General features: G+C 43.7%; 1 long non-coding RNA gene across 1 annotated transcript in view; it reads right to left on the reverse strand.

Moving 5' to 3' along the window:
• Positions 1-8,471: 8,471 nt before the first annotated feature.
• The window catches only part of LOC102762271, a 21,194-nt gene continuing 14,100 nt past the window's right edge, over positions 8,472-15,565 (reverse strand). Inside the window, exon 5 of the long non-coding RNA XR_435886.1 lies at positions 8,472-8,483. This is a non-coding gene — a long non-coding RNA (uncharacterized LOC102762271). The remainder of the gene's footprint in view (positions 8,484-15,565) is intronic.

Raw genomic sequence — 15,565 nt, forward strand, 5'->3', positions numbered from 1 at the left:
CACTCCTTCAAATGACCACTTATCCCGACCGATGACACACGCACTTTCTGAGCAGCACTTCAAAATGTACGAAGAATGGAAAATTGGGTCTCTGAATAGTTTGCCTCAAAACAAGGAAACTTCTATTGGGACGGTATCCATAAATTACCTGAAAGATGGGGAAATGTGTAGCTAGTGATGGACATTACTTTGAATAAAGCACTTTTGATGTTTCTCTTGAAATTATCATGTTTTCTTTGATTACAAAACCCACATTATTAACCGGTACACCTAGCATAGAGAAATCAATTTTAGTTTTATCCACCAATGATAAACTATCAGAAAGAAAAATTAGCCAGTGTTGCTCAGTGGTTGAGCATCAACTTATGAACCAGGAGGTCACAGTACGATTCCCGGTCAAGGCACCTGCCTAGGTTGTGGGCTCAATCCCCAGGAGGCAGCTGGTTAATGATTCTTTCTCACTATTGATGTTTCTCTTTCTCCCTTCCCCTTCCTCTCTCTGAAATCAATAAAACATATATTTAAAAAAGGAAAGGAAAAGTAAAAAAGCAATTCCATTCACAATTGTTTCAGAAAGTATAAAATTCCTAGGAGTAAATTTACCAATAATGTAAAAGACATGTAAAATTATAAGACACTGAAGAAACAAACTGAGGAAGACACAAATAAGTGGAAGCAGATACTCTATTAATAAATAAGAAGACTTAACATCACTAAAATGTCCATACTGCCCAAAACAATCTACAGATTCAATGCAATTCCTACCAAGATTCCAATAAACTATGTCATAGAACTAAAATGCATGCTTCAAAATTTTGTGTGGAACACAAAATACCTGAATAGCAACAATGATTATGAGAAAGAAGAACGAAGTTGGAGGAATCATGAAACTGGACTACCTTCTTACATTGCACACAAGAATAAACTCAAAATAGATTAAAGACTTAAATATTAGACTTGAAACCATAAAAATTCTAAAAGAAAACATAGACAGCGAAATCTCAAATATTTCTCATAGCAATATTTTTTCTGATATAGCTCCTTGGGCAAGGGGGAAGAAAAGACACAATAAAGAAAAAGAGGTGCATCAGATAAAGAGTTTTTGTAAAGTAAAAGAAAATATAAACAAAATGAAAAGACAATCCACTGAATGAGGGAACATATTTGCCCATGATACATCTGATAAGGGGTCAATATCCAAAATATATAAAGAACTTATAAAATTCAATACCAAATAGAAGCAAATAAGCCAATTTAAAGATAGGCTAACAACCTGAATGGACACTTCTTCAAAGAGGACATACAGATGGCCAGTAGACATATGAGAGAATGCTCAATGGCACTTACCATCTGAGGAATGAGAATTAAAACCCAAAGGAGTTATCACCTCACCCCTGTCAGAATTGCAGTCATCAGTAAATCCACAAACAACAAGCACTGGCAGGATGCGGAGGAAGGGAACCCTGGCGCACTGTTGGTGGGACTACATCTTGGTGCAGCCACTGTGGAAAGCAGTTATGCAGTTACCTCAAAAGATTATTGAAAATGGAACTGCCTTATGACCCAGTGAATCCTCTTCTGGGAACTTATCTGAAGTAACCTGCAACCTCTAATTCCAACAAATATGTGTACTACTATGTTTATTGCAGTGTCGTTTAAAAGAGCCAACATCTGAAAACAGCCAAAGTATCCATGAGTAGATAAAGAAGCTGTGGTGCATTTGTGCAATGAAATACTGCTTTGCTGTAAAAAGGAAGAAAGTGTTACTCTTTGCAAAAAGCATGGATGGGCTGAGTGAAATAAGCCAGTCAGAGAAAGACAGGTACCATGTGATTTCACTCATATGTGGAATTTAACGAACAGAATAAAATACCAAGCAAAATAGAGACAAACTCATAGTAGAGAGCAGGCAGACAAGTCTGAGGGTGGGGGTGAGAGGTGGAAGGATTGAGCCAAAAAGCAAAAAAAAAAAATGAGAGAGAGAGAGAGAGAGAGAGAGAGCACTCATAGTCATGGACAACAGTGTGGTGATTGCATGGAGTGGAGGGGAATGGGTGGTGGCAAAAGATGGTATAGAGAGGATATATGGTGAAGGAGAAAATAAAATACATTTTTAAAAAAATTTAAATAAAGAAATAAAAAGGTAGATTAAGGGACCTTTGGGAAAACATGAAGCTTAATAATATATGCATCATAGGAGCATCAGAAGTAAAAGAGAACAAGAAATACAGGAACTGTTTGAAGAAATAATGACTGTTCATTCCCTGTTCTGGTGAAGGAAAAGGACACGTAAGCCCAGAAAACCCCACACAAGATGAGCCCAAAAGGCCCAACATACATCGTAATTAAAACGGCAAAGGTTAGCCTTGGCCCGTGCTGCTCAGTGCTTAGAGGGCCGGCCCGTGCAGCAGTGGATCACAGATTCCATTCCTGGTCATGGGCATGTACCTGAGTTGCAGGCCTGATCCTGGCTGGGTTAAAGGCATGCGCAGGAGGCAACCCATTGATGTATCTCTCTCACATAGATGTTTCCCTCTGTCTCTCTTCCCTCCCTCTCTTCCACTCTCTCTAAAACTCAATGGGATCCAATTAGGGAATACCGGAATATATAAAGCAACTATTAATAAAACTAAAGAGAGAAACTGACAAAAACACAATCATACTAGGAGACCTAAACATTTAGTTTTTTTATTTTTCAATTACAGTTTACTTTCAATTTTATTTTGTGTTGGTTTCAGGTATACAGCAGAGCAATTTTTATCTTTCTAAGTCACATATGATTAAAACAAATTGGTGTTTCAAAATATTCATTATCTACCTATTTTCTATAGGACACAAGCCAAATTCCTTAGCTTGATGCTTAGGGCCTTTCACATACATGAACTACTGCTAATTCCACCTCTCACAATGCCCTGGACATACAAAGCCCTTCATATCTATGTACTAAACTGTTTGACTCTATGATGACTGTATCACCATGGCCTCTCAATTCCTAGACCTGCTCTTCTCACCTCAGCCCCTCAGTCCAATGACAAATTCTTGACCTTGTCATTACTACTAATGGTGACCTCTCCATATGTTAAGCATCTCACTCAAAGCTCACCATATAACATCTTATCCTTCCTGCCCACTTGCTCTAGTGATCAAACCCCAGCAATTATTCAAACTTCCAGGTACCTATAATTTGTTAATTCTTTTCTCTCTCCTCACCTCAATTTTTCTCCCTGCTAAACTTAAAGATATGAATAGGCATCAGAGTTATTATTATACACACCCTCGATTTTATCCTCTCTCCTACCATCATAGTTACCAAGTGGAGTGAGTGCTGTGGTGCACTGGGCATAGTTCTTTAGTTCCAAAGGTCCCAAGTACAATGTCCAAGCCAGGGTCACTGGCTGCTGACAGCTTATGCAGAATTTCAGTGGAGGTTAAATTCTCAGCCCCAGGAAGCTGCAATTCTATGGTTAGGACCCTGATTAGAAAGAAATGAGACCTTGATACCAGGAATGGGGGCAAATGTATTGATGCACATTTAGGCCGTCAGCAACTGCAGGATGACCCATTCCTAACAGCTGCTATTTCTGCCTTTTTTTTTTTTTTTTAAGATAATCCAGAGGCCTTGACTTTATAAAAGAATATGTGTTTCTTGTAGGACCTACAGGCAGCCATGGAAATTATTAATAAAAGATGGTTTATTAATCACAAGGGCAAAATGATGGCTGCCAACAAAGAAGTTGCTTCATTCATAGAATCAAAAGAAATTAAGTGTTGATGGTGAATAAAAAGTCAAAATCCTGAGGCTTTCTCTCCTGATGGTGGAGTGGGTAATAAACACTGTGCTCACCTTCTTCCATGACCACATCAAAATTACAATTGAAATCTAGCTGAACAAAACTCCCATAACTAAGGATAGAAAACAGATGCCATGTGAGACTGGGAGAGGGGGTACAGACACAAAACGAGCTGGCCCCACGTCCACCCATGGTGGCCAAGAGTTGGGAGGCATATGTCGGCTGTGAAGGTCCCCCTGAGGAGCTAGGAGATTCCCCAGCCTGAAGCACCAGGACTCAAAAGAGGAGTTCCAATGAGAGCTGGCTGTAAAAATGAGCAGGAATTCAGTCTGTGTTAGTTGGAGGGCTGCTAGAGGCAGGCATCCTCTTAAGGGGCCCGGGCACAAACTTACTTGCTCACAAATACTCCTTCTCAGCTCCAGATAAGAGACAGAATACAAGGAAAAGGACGTCAGAGGAAGAAATTAATTTCCTGCCTTCAGGTGAGGGCTGGAGGAGCAGCTCCCTCTGGACCAAAGTGCTGGTAGGTGCCATTGTTTCCTTGTTGTGCCCACACCCCACACAGCCTGTGGCACAGGAAGATACCAAATTTCAGTTTCCATGAACATGGCGAACATTACTCTCACCCACCACGATGATTCTGAGACCCTGTCCCATCCAAATCACAAGCCCAGACTGAATCTCTTTCAGAGGCTAATTCACACAAGAAACTGTCCCAGGTGAATGCTGCAAACTTCCCTACAATCTCTTAAAGGTCCACAGACTCCGAACTAGCAGCGTCGTCCTTGGCATGCCCTGTGCCTCTTACTACGTGGCCCCACACACAATGCTAGTAGCAGCCCATGTCTGACTGAATAACCTCTAACAGCAGCACAGGCAGCTACTGAATGCAGAACACTAATAGCTCCTATCAGGAGGCCTCAGGCCCAACACAGACAGCAGCTAAACTTATCCTTCACTGGACTCCTCCCAGAAGCAACATGCCTAATGGCTGTCATCAGAGCACCATCCATTAGCACCACAGATGACACACTCAAGAGTGGACACAGCAGGCACCAAAGTGCATCTACAGTAAATCCTTCTCTGTGGAGTCAGCCACACACACAACAGCTTATCCACTGTAGTCACAGGCAGTCCTCACAGGCAGTCAGCCTGAGAGTCAACCTCAACCACTCATACGCCAAAGCTCAACTACGAGAACCCTAAAGAAAGGGAAAAAAACAACACCTACTAGGAAGGGCTTGTAGAGGCTAACTGGGCTCAAATAAAAAAAGCAGAACCTAGCAGCCACTTCTCCATGGGGGTCTTTTGTACAAATTGCACTTCACAGAGAAACCTCTGTGCTAAACTGCCTGCTTCTGCCCTTAACGACCTGCCTGCCCTGTGTTTCTGTCATCTATGCTAGCCCTTATAACTCCAGTCAAATAAAGCTGCACAGGTCAGACCAATCAGAGCAGCTCTATTCTGACCAATTAGGACACTGCCTTTTGGACCAATCAAACTGTGAGGATTTGGAGTCCTCATTTGCATGAGGGCAGGCCAATCAGGCACTAGGGGTGGAACCATCTGTTCATATAAGCCAGTGTGAACACACTTTTCACCAAAGCCTGAAGACTGCATTTCTCTAGTTAAAGCTGAAACTCCAAAGACATCTCACTAAAGCCGAGCCATAGAAGAGAGGAGCAGAGCAGAGCTGTGTAGCCAGAGAGGGGCCTGGCCCCACGGCGCCTAGCCCCAGATTTGTTACACGGGGTGCTATGACACTAGTGAGCTGTTCCACAGCAGTGCTCTTTTTTTTTTAAGCTTTATTAACTTTTTTTTATGTCAATGTTTTTATTTATTTTTTTTTATTTTGTTTTATTGCTTGAAGTATTACAAAGAGTATTACTTATGTCTCCTTTTTTTCTCCCCTTGACCTTCCCCTGGCTTCTCCTACCCTCCAGTGTCTTGTGTACAGCGGGAAGTCCAGGGAGGGGGGGAGGGGTAAGAGATCAACCGAAGGACTACTATAGTTGTTGTTCTTGCCATGTTTACACCATAGAAAACAATATTTGCTCATCTGAAATTGAGCTTCACACTTCCATGTTACACCTTACAAAGAACTCTATGTTGGCCCTCTTCCATATTTTATTAAAACCAAAATTGTTCAATGCCATCATACCACTCTTAATATAATTTGGGAGTCTCATAAATCTCCTTTAATAGCCTACAAATGAAAACAACCGTGTTATAGCACAGCCTCCCCTGTGCACAGCCCTACTCCCTGCCATGGAGCTACGAGCTGACTCAGACAGAGGCTTGGTGCTGTGGAAACCTCTGTGGCAAGGGCAGCATTTTGGATGCTCTGAGAAGCGGGGCACATCTCCACTTACTATGAAAATGCACTGCATTATTCAAACACTGAGACCATGTTTTGGCACCTCCCTCTTGCGCAGCATTGAGAGTCAATCTGCTGCTTCATGCTACTTGAGAATGTAGTCTGAGAAGCTGGTCCCCTGCAAACCAGGGAGCAGTCACACAGGTGACAGCAGAATGCCTGGGAGCCAGCACTCCTGGTCTCTGATTGGCTGGCTGTGTAGGTGCTCTCTGAATTCCCAGGTCCTTTGACTGGTTGACAGTGGAGAGAGGACAGCAGGAAAAGCTTGGGAATTCCTAACTTCCTCATCCAAAGCTCTGAGAGCACTTGCTTGCGCAGCGCCCAGTCCTCGCTCCTGTGTGTCCTCTGAAGGAAAGCTGTCCCCTGGCTTGATGCGCAGCCCCCGCCCCCGGGCAGAGGTTGAGGTGGAAAGAAGGCATGGGGCTCCTCTCTGCCCTGTATTTACCTGTCAAGCACAGTGAACGTCTGTAAAGAAGGCAGCTGGGATGACAGTTCGTGAAGGTGTATTTTATTATTGTTCCTACTGTTGTCATTGTTTGAAATCTCCCCTAATAAGAAGTTAAACTAGCCCTAGCCGGTTTGGCTCAGTGGATAGAGTGTTGGCCTGCGGACGGAAGGGTCCCAGGTTTGATTCTGATCAAGGGCACATGCCCGGATCGTGGGCTCGGTCCCCAGTGTGGGGTGTGCAGGAGGCAGCCGATCAATGATTCTCTCTCATCATTGATGTTTCTATCTCTCTCTCCCTCTCCCTTCCTCTCTGAAATCAATAAAAATATATTTTTAAAAAGTGAACCATGACTAATTCACATTCAGGTGGAAGCTACCAATCCCCTTCCCGTCCCCTCCCGCCCCCCAACGCACCAGTCCCAGGAAGGAGCAGCAAGGTCCCAGGTGCCTGGAGGGAGAGGGAGCCATGGAGAGAGGATGTGGGAGAAGAGACTGGGAGCTGCAGAGACAGATTCTGTTGATGTCGCTGCCTTCCCATCTCTGTCTCAAAGGGCTCTTTGAGGGACAGCCTGGTGCTTGCTGAGATTCACATTTCCCCCATGAGCGTCCCATCCTGCCCCATCCCTGGCAGTTATTCTGGGCTTCGGAAACCAAGTCCTTCACTGGCTTTTGACCCCTGTCCCCTCAATAATATTAGACCATTAACTTGCTCAGCACAGAAGAGTTGCCATGACAACACATCCATATTTCTGTAAAATGCCAGCACTGAGATCCATGGGCTCAGGCACATGGCAGAGGGACAGCGTGGGGAACCTGGAGGGGGCTGGCTGCGGATTCTCTTCCTGCCTAATTACCCAGACACATGGCACAATGGCTCATTTAACTCTGCCTTGGCTGGAAATGGAGACAGGTTCTCATTCCAGTTGGAACGAATTCCAGCCCGGCCCTTGCTTCCATTTCAGGGACGAGCAGGAGGAAAGTGAGTTATTGAAATGCACAGACGTGTCTTCTTAATTGTTTTGCACTCACCACAGTTCGTCCTTATCCCAAGTCAGGAGCATTGTTCACCAAAGGCTCAGCTGTGGGCTACTGGCAAATGCGGCTTCAGTGTTGGGAGCAACTGTTTCCCACGCCAGTGAGGCAATAGAGTATCATTCTTTCTCAGGACGGATCCAGCAACCAGAGGGTGGGATGACTTACTCATCCTCAGATGCAGAGGGTAACCCTCCTGGCTTCCTCACACTGTCCCGAGAACCCCAGAGTGCATCCAGGCTCCCGCTGTGGGATCTCGCCGATGGAGAAGCAGTCCTGCGAGGACCGGGCTGTAAGATGAGCCCAGGAAGAAGAGAGGATGGAGATGGAGGCAAAGGAGGTTTTCTCCGCCGCAGGTAGCAGCCTCAGGACTAGGCCATTCCTCCACAGGGTGAGCTCACAACTCGCCAGAAGTCCTTTTTAGTCCAAAGGCTGTGGGAGAGCAAGTGAGGCTATTGCCTTCTAGGAATTAGGAAAACAAGTGCTTTTCAGAGATTTGTGCCACTGGTTTTCTGCTGGATTCTCTGCCATGGAGGCCACATACATGGGGCAATTGATTACTAAGATGGCATCCAAGTCAACTGGGTAACAGTGCCTTAGCCATCTGCTCTGTCGTCTCCAGCTCTGATCCTTATCACTTTTCTTTCTATGTGATTTACTGTTTATTATCCAATTCAGGTCATCACAGGCAGAGGGTCAAAGGCTTTCCCACTATCTTCCTGGCTCAGCAAAACCCAGGGTGCCCATCTGTGCTCCCTCTGCTTCGGCCCACCTTAGCACTGAGCACACTCGAAAGTGGGCTTTGGGAACCCATCAATCTGGGAGGACCCAGGGCACTGTCTCCACAGTAAGTTGGTCAGACACACTCTGGCGAAGCCCCCGGCATTTCTGAGAAGGTCAGGGAGTCCTGCCCTCTGGAGAAGAGGGCTGATAGAGAACCCAGCCATGGGATCAAACTCCTTCGTCCAAGTGGGGTGTTAAATGGGGTCAAGGGGAAGATGAGAGGCTGCTGCAGCTCCAGCCTGCCTTGCACCCCAGCCCAGGCCCAGGGGCAGGATCGCCTACCAGGATGGTTAGAGTACCGTTCTGTGAACAGGGAAGAAAACCATGTCTTCTGCAGCAGAATATTGCTGCTATTTGAAAAGACGCCCATGGGCAAAGGGAAGGCAATGAGATACTGTTGGAAAGGACAAGGGACTCGGGGTCTGGGCCATTCTTACTAAATGCTATTCCTGCTAAATGTTAAAGTGTAGCCCAGTATTTTGTAGACCAGCTGTAAATAGTATGGCTTGACAGAAACAACATGGGTGAATGTAGCCAACTGCAAAGAAGAAATCCATGTGGGATCACCATACAGTGTCTACTAGTATCAGCAACCCCACACCTCCCTTCAGGGACACAGAGCTTTGGATATGGATCCTTCACTTGCTGCAAGTAAATAAAATGACCTTGTGACAACCACATCTTACTCGTGGATAGAGCACCTAAAGTGGTAAGCCTCTTGACTTTGGTAATAGCTACTGACTATGTGACAGGGGCTGCACATCAAAAGCTGGGTGTTATTTGATCACCTGCTTCATAAGATCAGGAATTTGAGGGCAAATTCCTGGGCAACAGAAATTCTGCATCAAGCCTGGAGCTCCAGGAGGCACAAGTAAATGACATGAGCAAGCAGCCAGACTCCCTGCAGCTTCCCCTGTTGCTCACTCAGCTCACACCTACGGAGAAGGAGGAATGGCCCTAACCGAGCTTTAAAATGGGGCTACACGTATTTGGTGCTCGCGGTCCTGGGCTGCTGACTCATTACCGCCTCTCTCATGAGTGACAATATGCATTAAGGAATGTTCTCCCAGAGGTCAGAACTTTAAGCAACATATGGGGCCATTTACTTCATAAGGAGGAAGGTCTGAGGTCTAGATTTATACTGAAACTCCTGAGAAGTGGCAAATTACTTGGCTGAAAAAAGTAAGTCTGAATATGTGTATATTCATTTCCTGTAGCTGCTATAGCAGATTACCACAACTGAACACAACAGGCATTTATTCTCTCACAGTTCTAGAGGCCCGAAATCTAAAATCAGAATCACCAGGTTGAAAGCAAGGTGTCAGAGGCTTGAAGAGACAATCCATTCCTTGCCTTTCCAGTTTCTGATGGCTGCTAGCATTGCTTGGCTTGTGGCCACATGACTTCAATCTCTGTCTCCGTTTCACATTGCATTCTCCTCAGGTTTTGTCAAATGTCCCTCTGCCTTTCTCTTATAAAGACACTTGTGGTTTTATTTAGTGCCTACTCAGGTAATCCTGGATAATCACCTAATCTCAAAATTCTTAATTTATTCATATCCACAAAGATCACTTTTTCCAAATAAAATTTAAAGATTCCAGGAATTGCAACAGGATGCCTTTAGAGGCCTTTATCAATCTACCACAAGTTGAGACTAGTAGAACTTGGAAAGAGATTTCTGGGTGATCCTATGGAAATGAGTACAAAAAGTGTGAGGGTTTTTGTATCCCATGTTCCTACCCAACAAAGTGCATTCTCCTCAGAGGTCTCTAACCTCAGGGAGACAGCATGACTTCCTATCGATGTCAGTGAGCACTCATTTGGCCTAGTACTGGCTGAGTCCCTGAGTTGAGTGGCTATGTGGCAAAGATAGAGTATCCTGTGGTCACAGCAAAACAGGTTCTCTCTGACAAGCTCTTGATGCTGCCAACCTGCCAGCATCAGAGACTGCCTCTAAACACTGGATATGCTACCACACCTTTAGGACAGTGCCTCCCCATCCATTGGTTATGAGTCACCAGGTTTGTTTTTAACTTTTAAATACTATAGAAAATATTTTTAAATAATACGATAAATTACTAGAAAATTATCACCTGATTGGATGCTACAACAATGTCAAATTGCTTGTAGAAACAAAAAGTTTCTAGACCCTTACTCTCAATTTCTGTATTTATCACAAATTGGTAACATAGCAGCATAGGCACAAGGACCATGTTTTGAGAAAGATAACCCTACAAAATTACCCAGCACCTGCTGGCAGATCAATCACATCAGATCTTTTTCATTTATCTAAGGTTACAGTTATTCAGAAAATAGGTTTTCCTTCCCTGCTCCTGCCCATCTTGCTTCCCCCAGTACCACAATACATATGCCTAATGTATTGACATGGTAAAACACTCAATGTTGCCTCAGACCAAGGAAATACTACAGCCAAAGTGGTACAACATTAGACATATGACCATGGGACCCACTCTGTTGCCCCATCATACATAGATAATCAGCCAAACAACGTGATGGAAGGGACCATGTTACCAAAAGCTGGGGTATATGATTCAGTAGTAAAACTGTATCACTCCCAGTGACCTACTTGGGAACTTCATGCTTCTCCTCCCATCACTAGATTCTACCAGGTTAAAGGGCCTGGCTCTTTGGAAAGAATGCTTTCACCAGGAGTTTTACAGAACTGAAAGCAGCAATAGCCAGCCAAACACTTTTTACCCCTCATCTCCATGGACCAAAAGTCAAAGAATAGAATTATTGTCCTGGCGGTCATTGAACTTGATTACTATGAAAAGTTGGGATTGCTGCTCTACAATAAGAGCAGGGAGTGCGGGGGTTCCCTGGAAACCAATGATGTCTGAGCTACATTTCCTAGTGATAAGAGAAAAGGAGCAACTGCAGCAACCCTAACTCAAAGGGTCAAGACAAGTTAGACTGGAAACCCTTGTATAGAATCGAGATTTCGCCACCAGGTGAGGAACTCAGGTGAGCTAAACTATTGGCTGATGGAAAGGAAAATTTAAAATGAGTGGAAAAAGAGGAGTGAAGATGGTTATCAAAGATGGCCTTGGGACCAGCTGTTGTGGGTTTTCATAATCTTCTTGCTGTATGTTGTATCCCACATTGCTGCTGGACACTTGAATATGTACCTCCCCTATCAGAAAATAAGTCAGAGCATTTTGTTCTAAAAAAAAATGGAGGCATTGCCCTGGCCAGTGTGGTCCAGTTGGTTGAGAATCACCCTGTGCACCGAAAGGTCTCTGGTTCTATTCCTGGTCAGGGGCATACACCCAGGTTGTGGATTACATCCACAGTCAGGGTGGTTGCAGAGGCAATTGATCAATGTGTCACTCAACATCAATGTTTCTCTCTCTCTCTCTTCCTCTCCCTTCCTCTCTCTCTCTAAAAAAAAAACATTGTTTTTAATGGAGGTATCATGTTTTAATAGTGAGCCAGATATTTAAAAAAGAACCCAAATGAAATTTAATGATGCAAGTGTTACTGTTAGGTATTTATTTTGTGCTACCTCAGATCTCAGCTTCCTAGGTTTTGGGGACCCCTGACTGCTTATTCCAGTCTTCTGCAAAAGGAACCTGATTCCTTATCAGTCCCATGAGCACAAATCAGGAACAAAGGCACGTAAACACATTCAAGAATAAGAGAATCAGAAGAGACATTTGAATTTTTTTAATCAGAGTCTTTTGTTCCCTCTGAATAAAACACAGCTGCTACAGCACTCTGACCTACCAAAGGACAGGAGTGCTTTTACCTCAATCTCCAATCTGGTGGTGAAAATTGTTTACTCAAATTATAGAAACACATCTCCTGGACCGCAGTGGAAATAAAGTAATGAACCTCTATCTCCAATCTGATGGTAAAAATTGTTTATTCAGATCATAAAAATGTATCCCCTGGACCACAGTGAAAACAAAGAGGTAACAAAAATATCTGAGCTCCAGGCTTCACCCTGTGAAAAGCGTACACAGATCTTTTCCTCATGACGTGATTGTGTTTTAGCCTGCACAGCTGAGAGTCCCGAGTCATTTAAATGAATGTCTGTAATTCAGGGAAAGCGGGCAGAAGAGGGACTTTCAACAAAATTTACCAATTACTGCTTCAGAAAAGTAAACCCGAGAAATCCAGCCCTTCTTGGCATTAAACAGATGTCAACGTCACAACGGCGAATGGCCTCCCTGACAGACGGGAGTTGCAAGGCAGATAACTCCCTAAAACCGTTAGAGATCACAAGGCTATTTGTGTCAACTCCCTGCTCCAGTCAGCATTGCACCTACTCATCAGAACAGAGGATTGGCCAGTCCCTGTTCATGTCTTTTAGATAAAGACCTACAATCTCCCCAGCACACTTCTCCAACCCTTTCTTGCTCTAGAATTATACTTTCTAAAACATAAGGATATATTTGTTCTGTTCTTTGCACATGGCAAATACTCAACATCTTCATAGTAACAGAGGTCACAGTATCTCACAAAGTATATTTCTGAAAAGGCATGAATTTTGCAATATAAATGTATTTACATTCAGTCAGAGTCCAAACAAGTCTCAAAGTGATAGTAGAATTCTTATATCTACTTCTTTCTCATTCAAGCAAGCAAGAAATTCTTCCCCACATCTTCAACAGAGCTCCTGTTTCTACTCCTCTCCTTTTCTGTTTATTCTTGTTATCCTGATTTAGGTTTACTTCACACCTGACACCTAGGTGGACGTTACAGCCTCCTGGCTAGAATTCCTGTCTCTAACCTCTCCCTCCTTGCATCCTGTATATGCCTCTGATCTTCTCAAAATCCTATTTTTCCCTCAATATCTATAATAATAAAAGGGTAATATGCAAATCAACCAAATGACCAAACAGCAGAACAACCTTCTGGACAACCTTCGGAACGACCATGCTATGACACCCACTGGCTCCAGGTCAGCCAAGGCAGGTGCGATGTGATTGGTCAGGGGCCCAGCCATTGCCCAATGATCACCCTGCAGAGGGAGGCCCAGGCCACCAGCCGGTGGGACAATCAATTGGAAGGCTCCATGATTGCCCCAAAGAGGAAGGCCCAGGTCACCGACAAGTGAGCTGTGGCGGGTGGGTGGGGCCTCCCTCTGTGGGGGCCATGCATTGCGGAGCCCCAGCCAACGGGCAGGGCCTACCTCTTTGGGATGATCAATCAACAGGGCTTTCAGACTGTAAGAGGGCACAGGCTGGGCTGAAGGAAGCCTCCCCCACCCTGCCCCGCCAAGTGCACGAATTTCGTGCTTTGGGTCTCTAGTGCTTTTATAAGTAAAGATAAACGATTGCCACAAAGAGGAAGGCCCAGGTCACTGACAAGTGGGTGGGGCCTCCCTCTATGGGGGCCATGCATTGCGGAGCCCCAGCCAATGGGCAGGGCCTACCTCTTTGGGATGATCAATCACAGGGCTTTCAGACTGTGAGAGGGCACAGGCTGGGCTGAAAGAAGCCTCCCCCACCCTGCCCCGCCAAGTGCACGAATTTTGTGCTTTGGGTCTCTAGTGCTTTTATAAGTAAAGATAAGAAACATAAGAAGACATGAACACAGCTTCATGACCAGGGTATAGGCACAAATTTTAAAAACCAAAAAGAAAAATAATGGATTATTGAGCTACCTTGAAATTGAGAATGTATGTTCATCAAAAGAAGTATCAAGAAAATAAAAAGCCAAGTAACAAAGTGGCTTATACACACAACAAAAATGTTGATAGAGGAGTAATATACAGAATACATAAAAAAATCTTCAATAGCCCTAACCAGTTTGGCTCAGTGGATAGAGCATCGGCCTGTGGACTCAAGGGTCCCAGGTTCAATTCTGGTCAAGGACATGTACCTTGATTGCGGGCACATCCCCACCGAGGAGTGTGCAGGAGGCAGCTGATCGATGTTTCTCTCTCATCAATGTTTCTAACTCTATCCCTCTCCCTTCCTCTCTGTAAAAACATCAATAAAATATATATTTTTTAAAAATCTTCAATATTATGTTAAGCGAAATAAGTCAGACATAGGGGGAAATAAGTGCCTGATCTTACTTATAAGTGGAACCTAAAAATTTGAATACATAGAAGCAGAGAGTAGAATAGGAACAAGGCAGTGGGTAAATGTTGGTCAAAGGGTACAAAGTTGCAGTTTTGTAGAATGAATAGATCTCAAAATCTACTGAACAAGGGGATAGGTCTCAGGGGTCCTCAACACACACACACACACACACACACACACACAATGATAACTATGTGTGGAGATATATTAATTAGATTGGCTCAAGTAATCCCACTATGTGTATGTATATCAAATCATGTTGCACACATTATATATGTATAATTTTAAATATATGTATATTCCCAGGTGATAGCAATGTATGGTAAAGTTGAGAATCATTGTATAATGGGTCATTACATGGAGTTTATGAAATACTACTCTGCTGAAATTCTAATAGAATTTGTAGGTTAGTTAATAATATTGTGTCCATGTTAATTCTTTAGTATTAATTATTCTATTACTATTATGTGATATTACTATTAGAAGAAACTAAATAAATATCATATGAGAACACTACTATTTTTGAATTTTTTTAATTTTTATTAATTTTAATGATTTTAGAGAGGAAGGGAGATAGAGAGATAAAACACCAATGGTGAGAATCATTGATCAGCTGCCTCCTGCATGCCCCACACTGAGGATTGAGCCTGCAACCCGGGCATGTGCCCTGACTGGGAATCAAACTGTTTCCTTCTGGTTCATAGGTCAATGCTCAACCCCTGAGCCATGTCATTTGGGCAGAACTCTACTGTTTTTGAAAACTCTATTTGTTCAAAATTATTACAAAACAAAAATTCTTTAAAAATAATTTCTCAAATCAATAAAGAAGTAATTTAGATGTTTGTCAGAAAATGGACAAAAACCGTCCACCTCCCCAACACCATCAGGTCACTGGGAAGCTGACCCATGGTGCCCACCATGTTTATCTCTCCCAGCTGAGTGCTGCCCTTTGCTTTATAGATACAAAAATATGTCCACCTCCCCAACACCATCAGGTCACTAGGAAGCTGACCCATGGTGCCCCACCATGTTTATCTCTCCCAGCAGAGTGCTGCCCTTTGCTTTATAGATACAAAAAT

This window comes from Myotis davidii, unplaced genomic scaffold (assembly GCF_000327345.1).
Source record: "Myotis davidii unplaced genomic scaffold, ASM32734v1 scaffold203, whole genome shotgun sequence".
NCBI lineage: Eukaryota > Metazoa > Chordata > Mammalia > Chiroptera > Vespertilionidae > Myotis > Myotis davidii.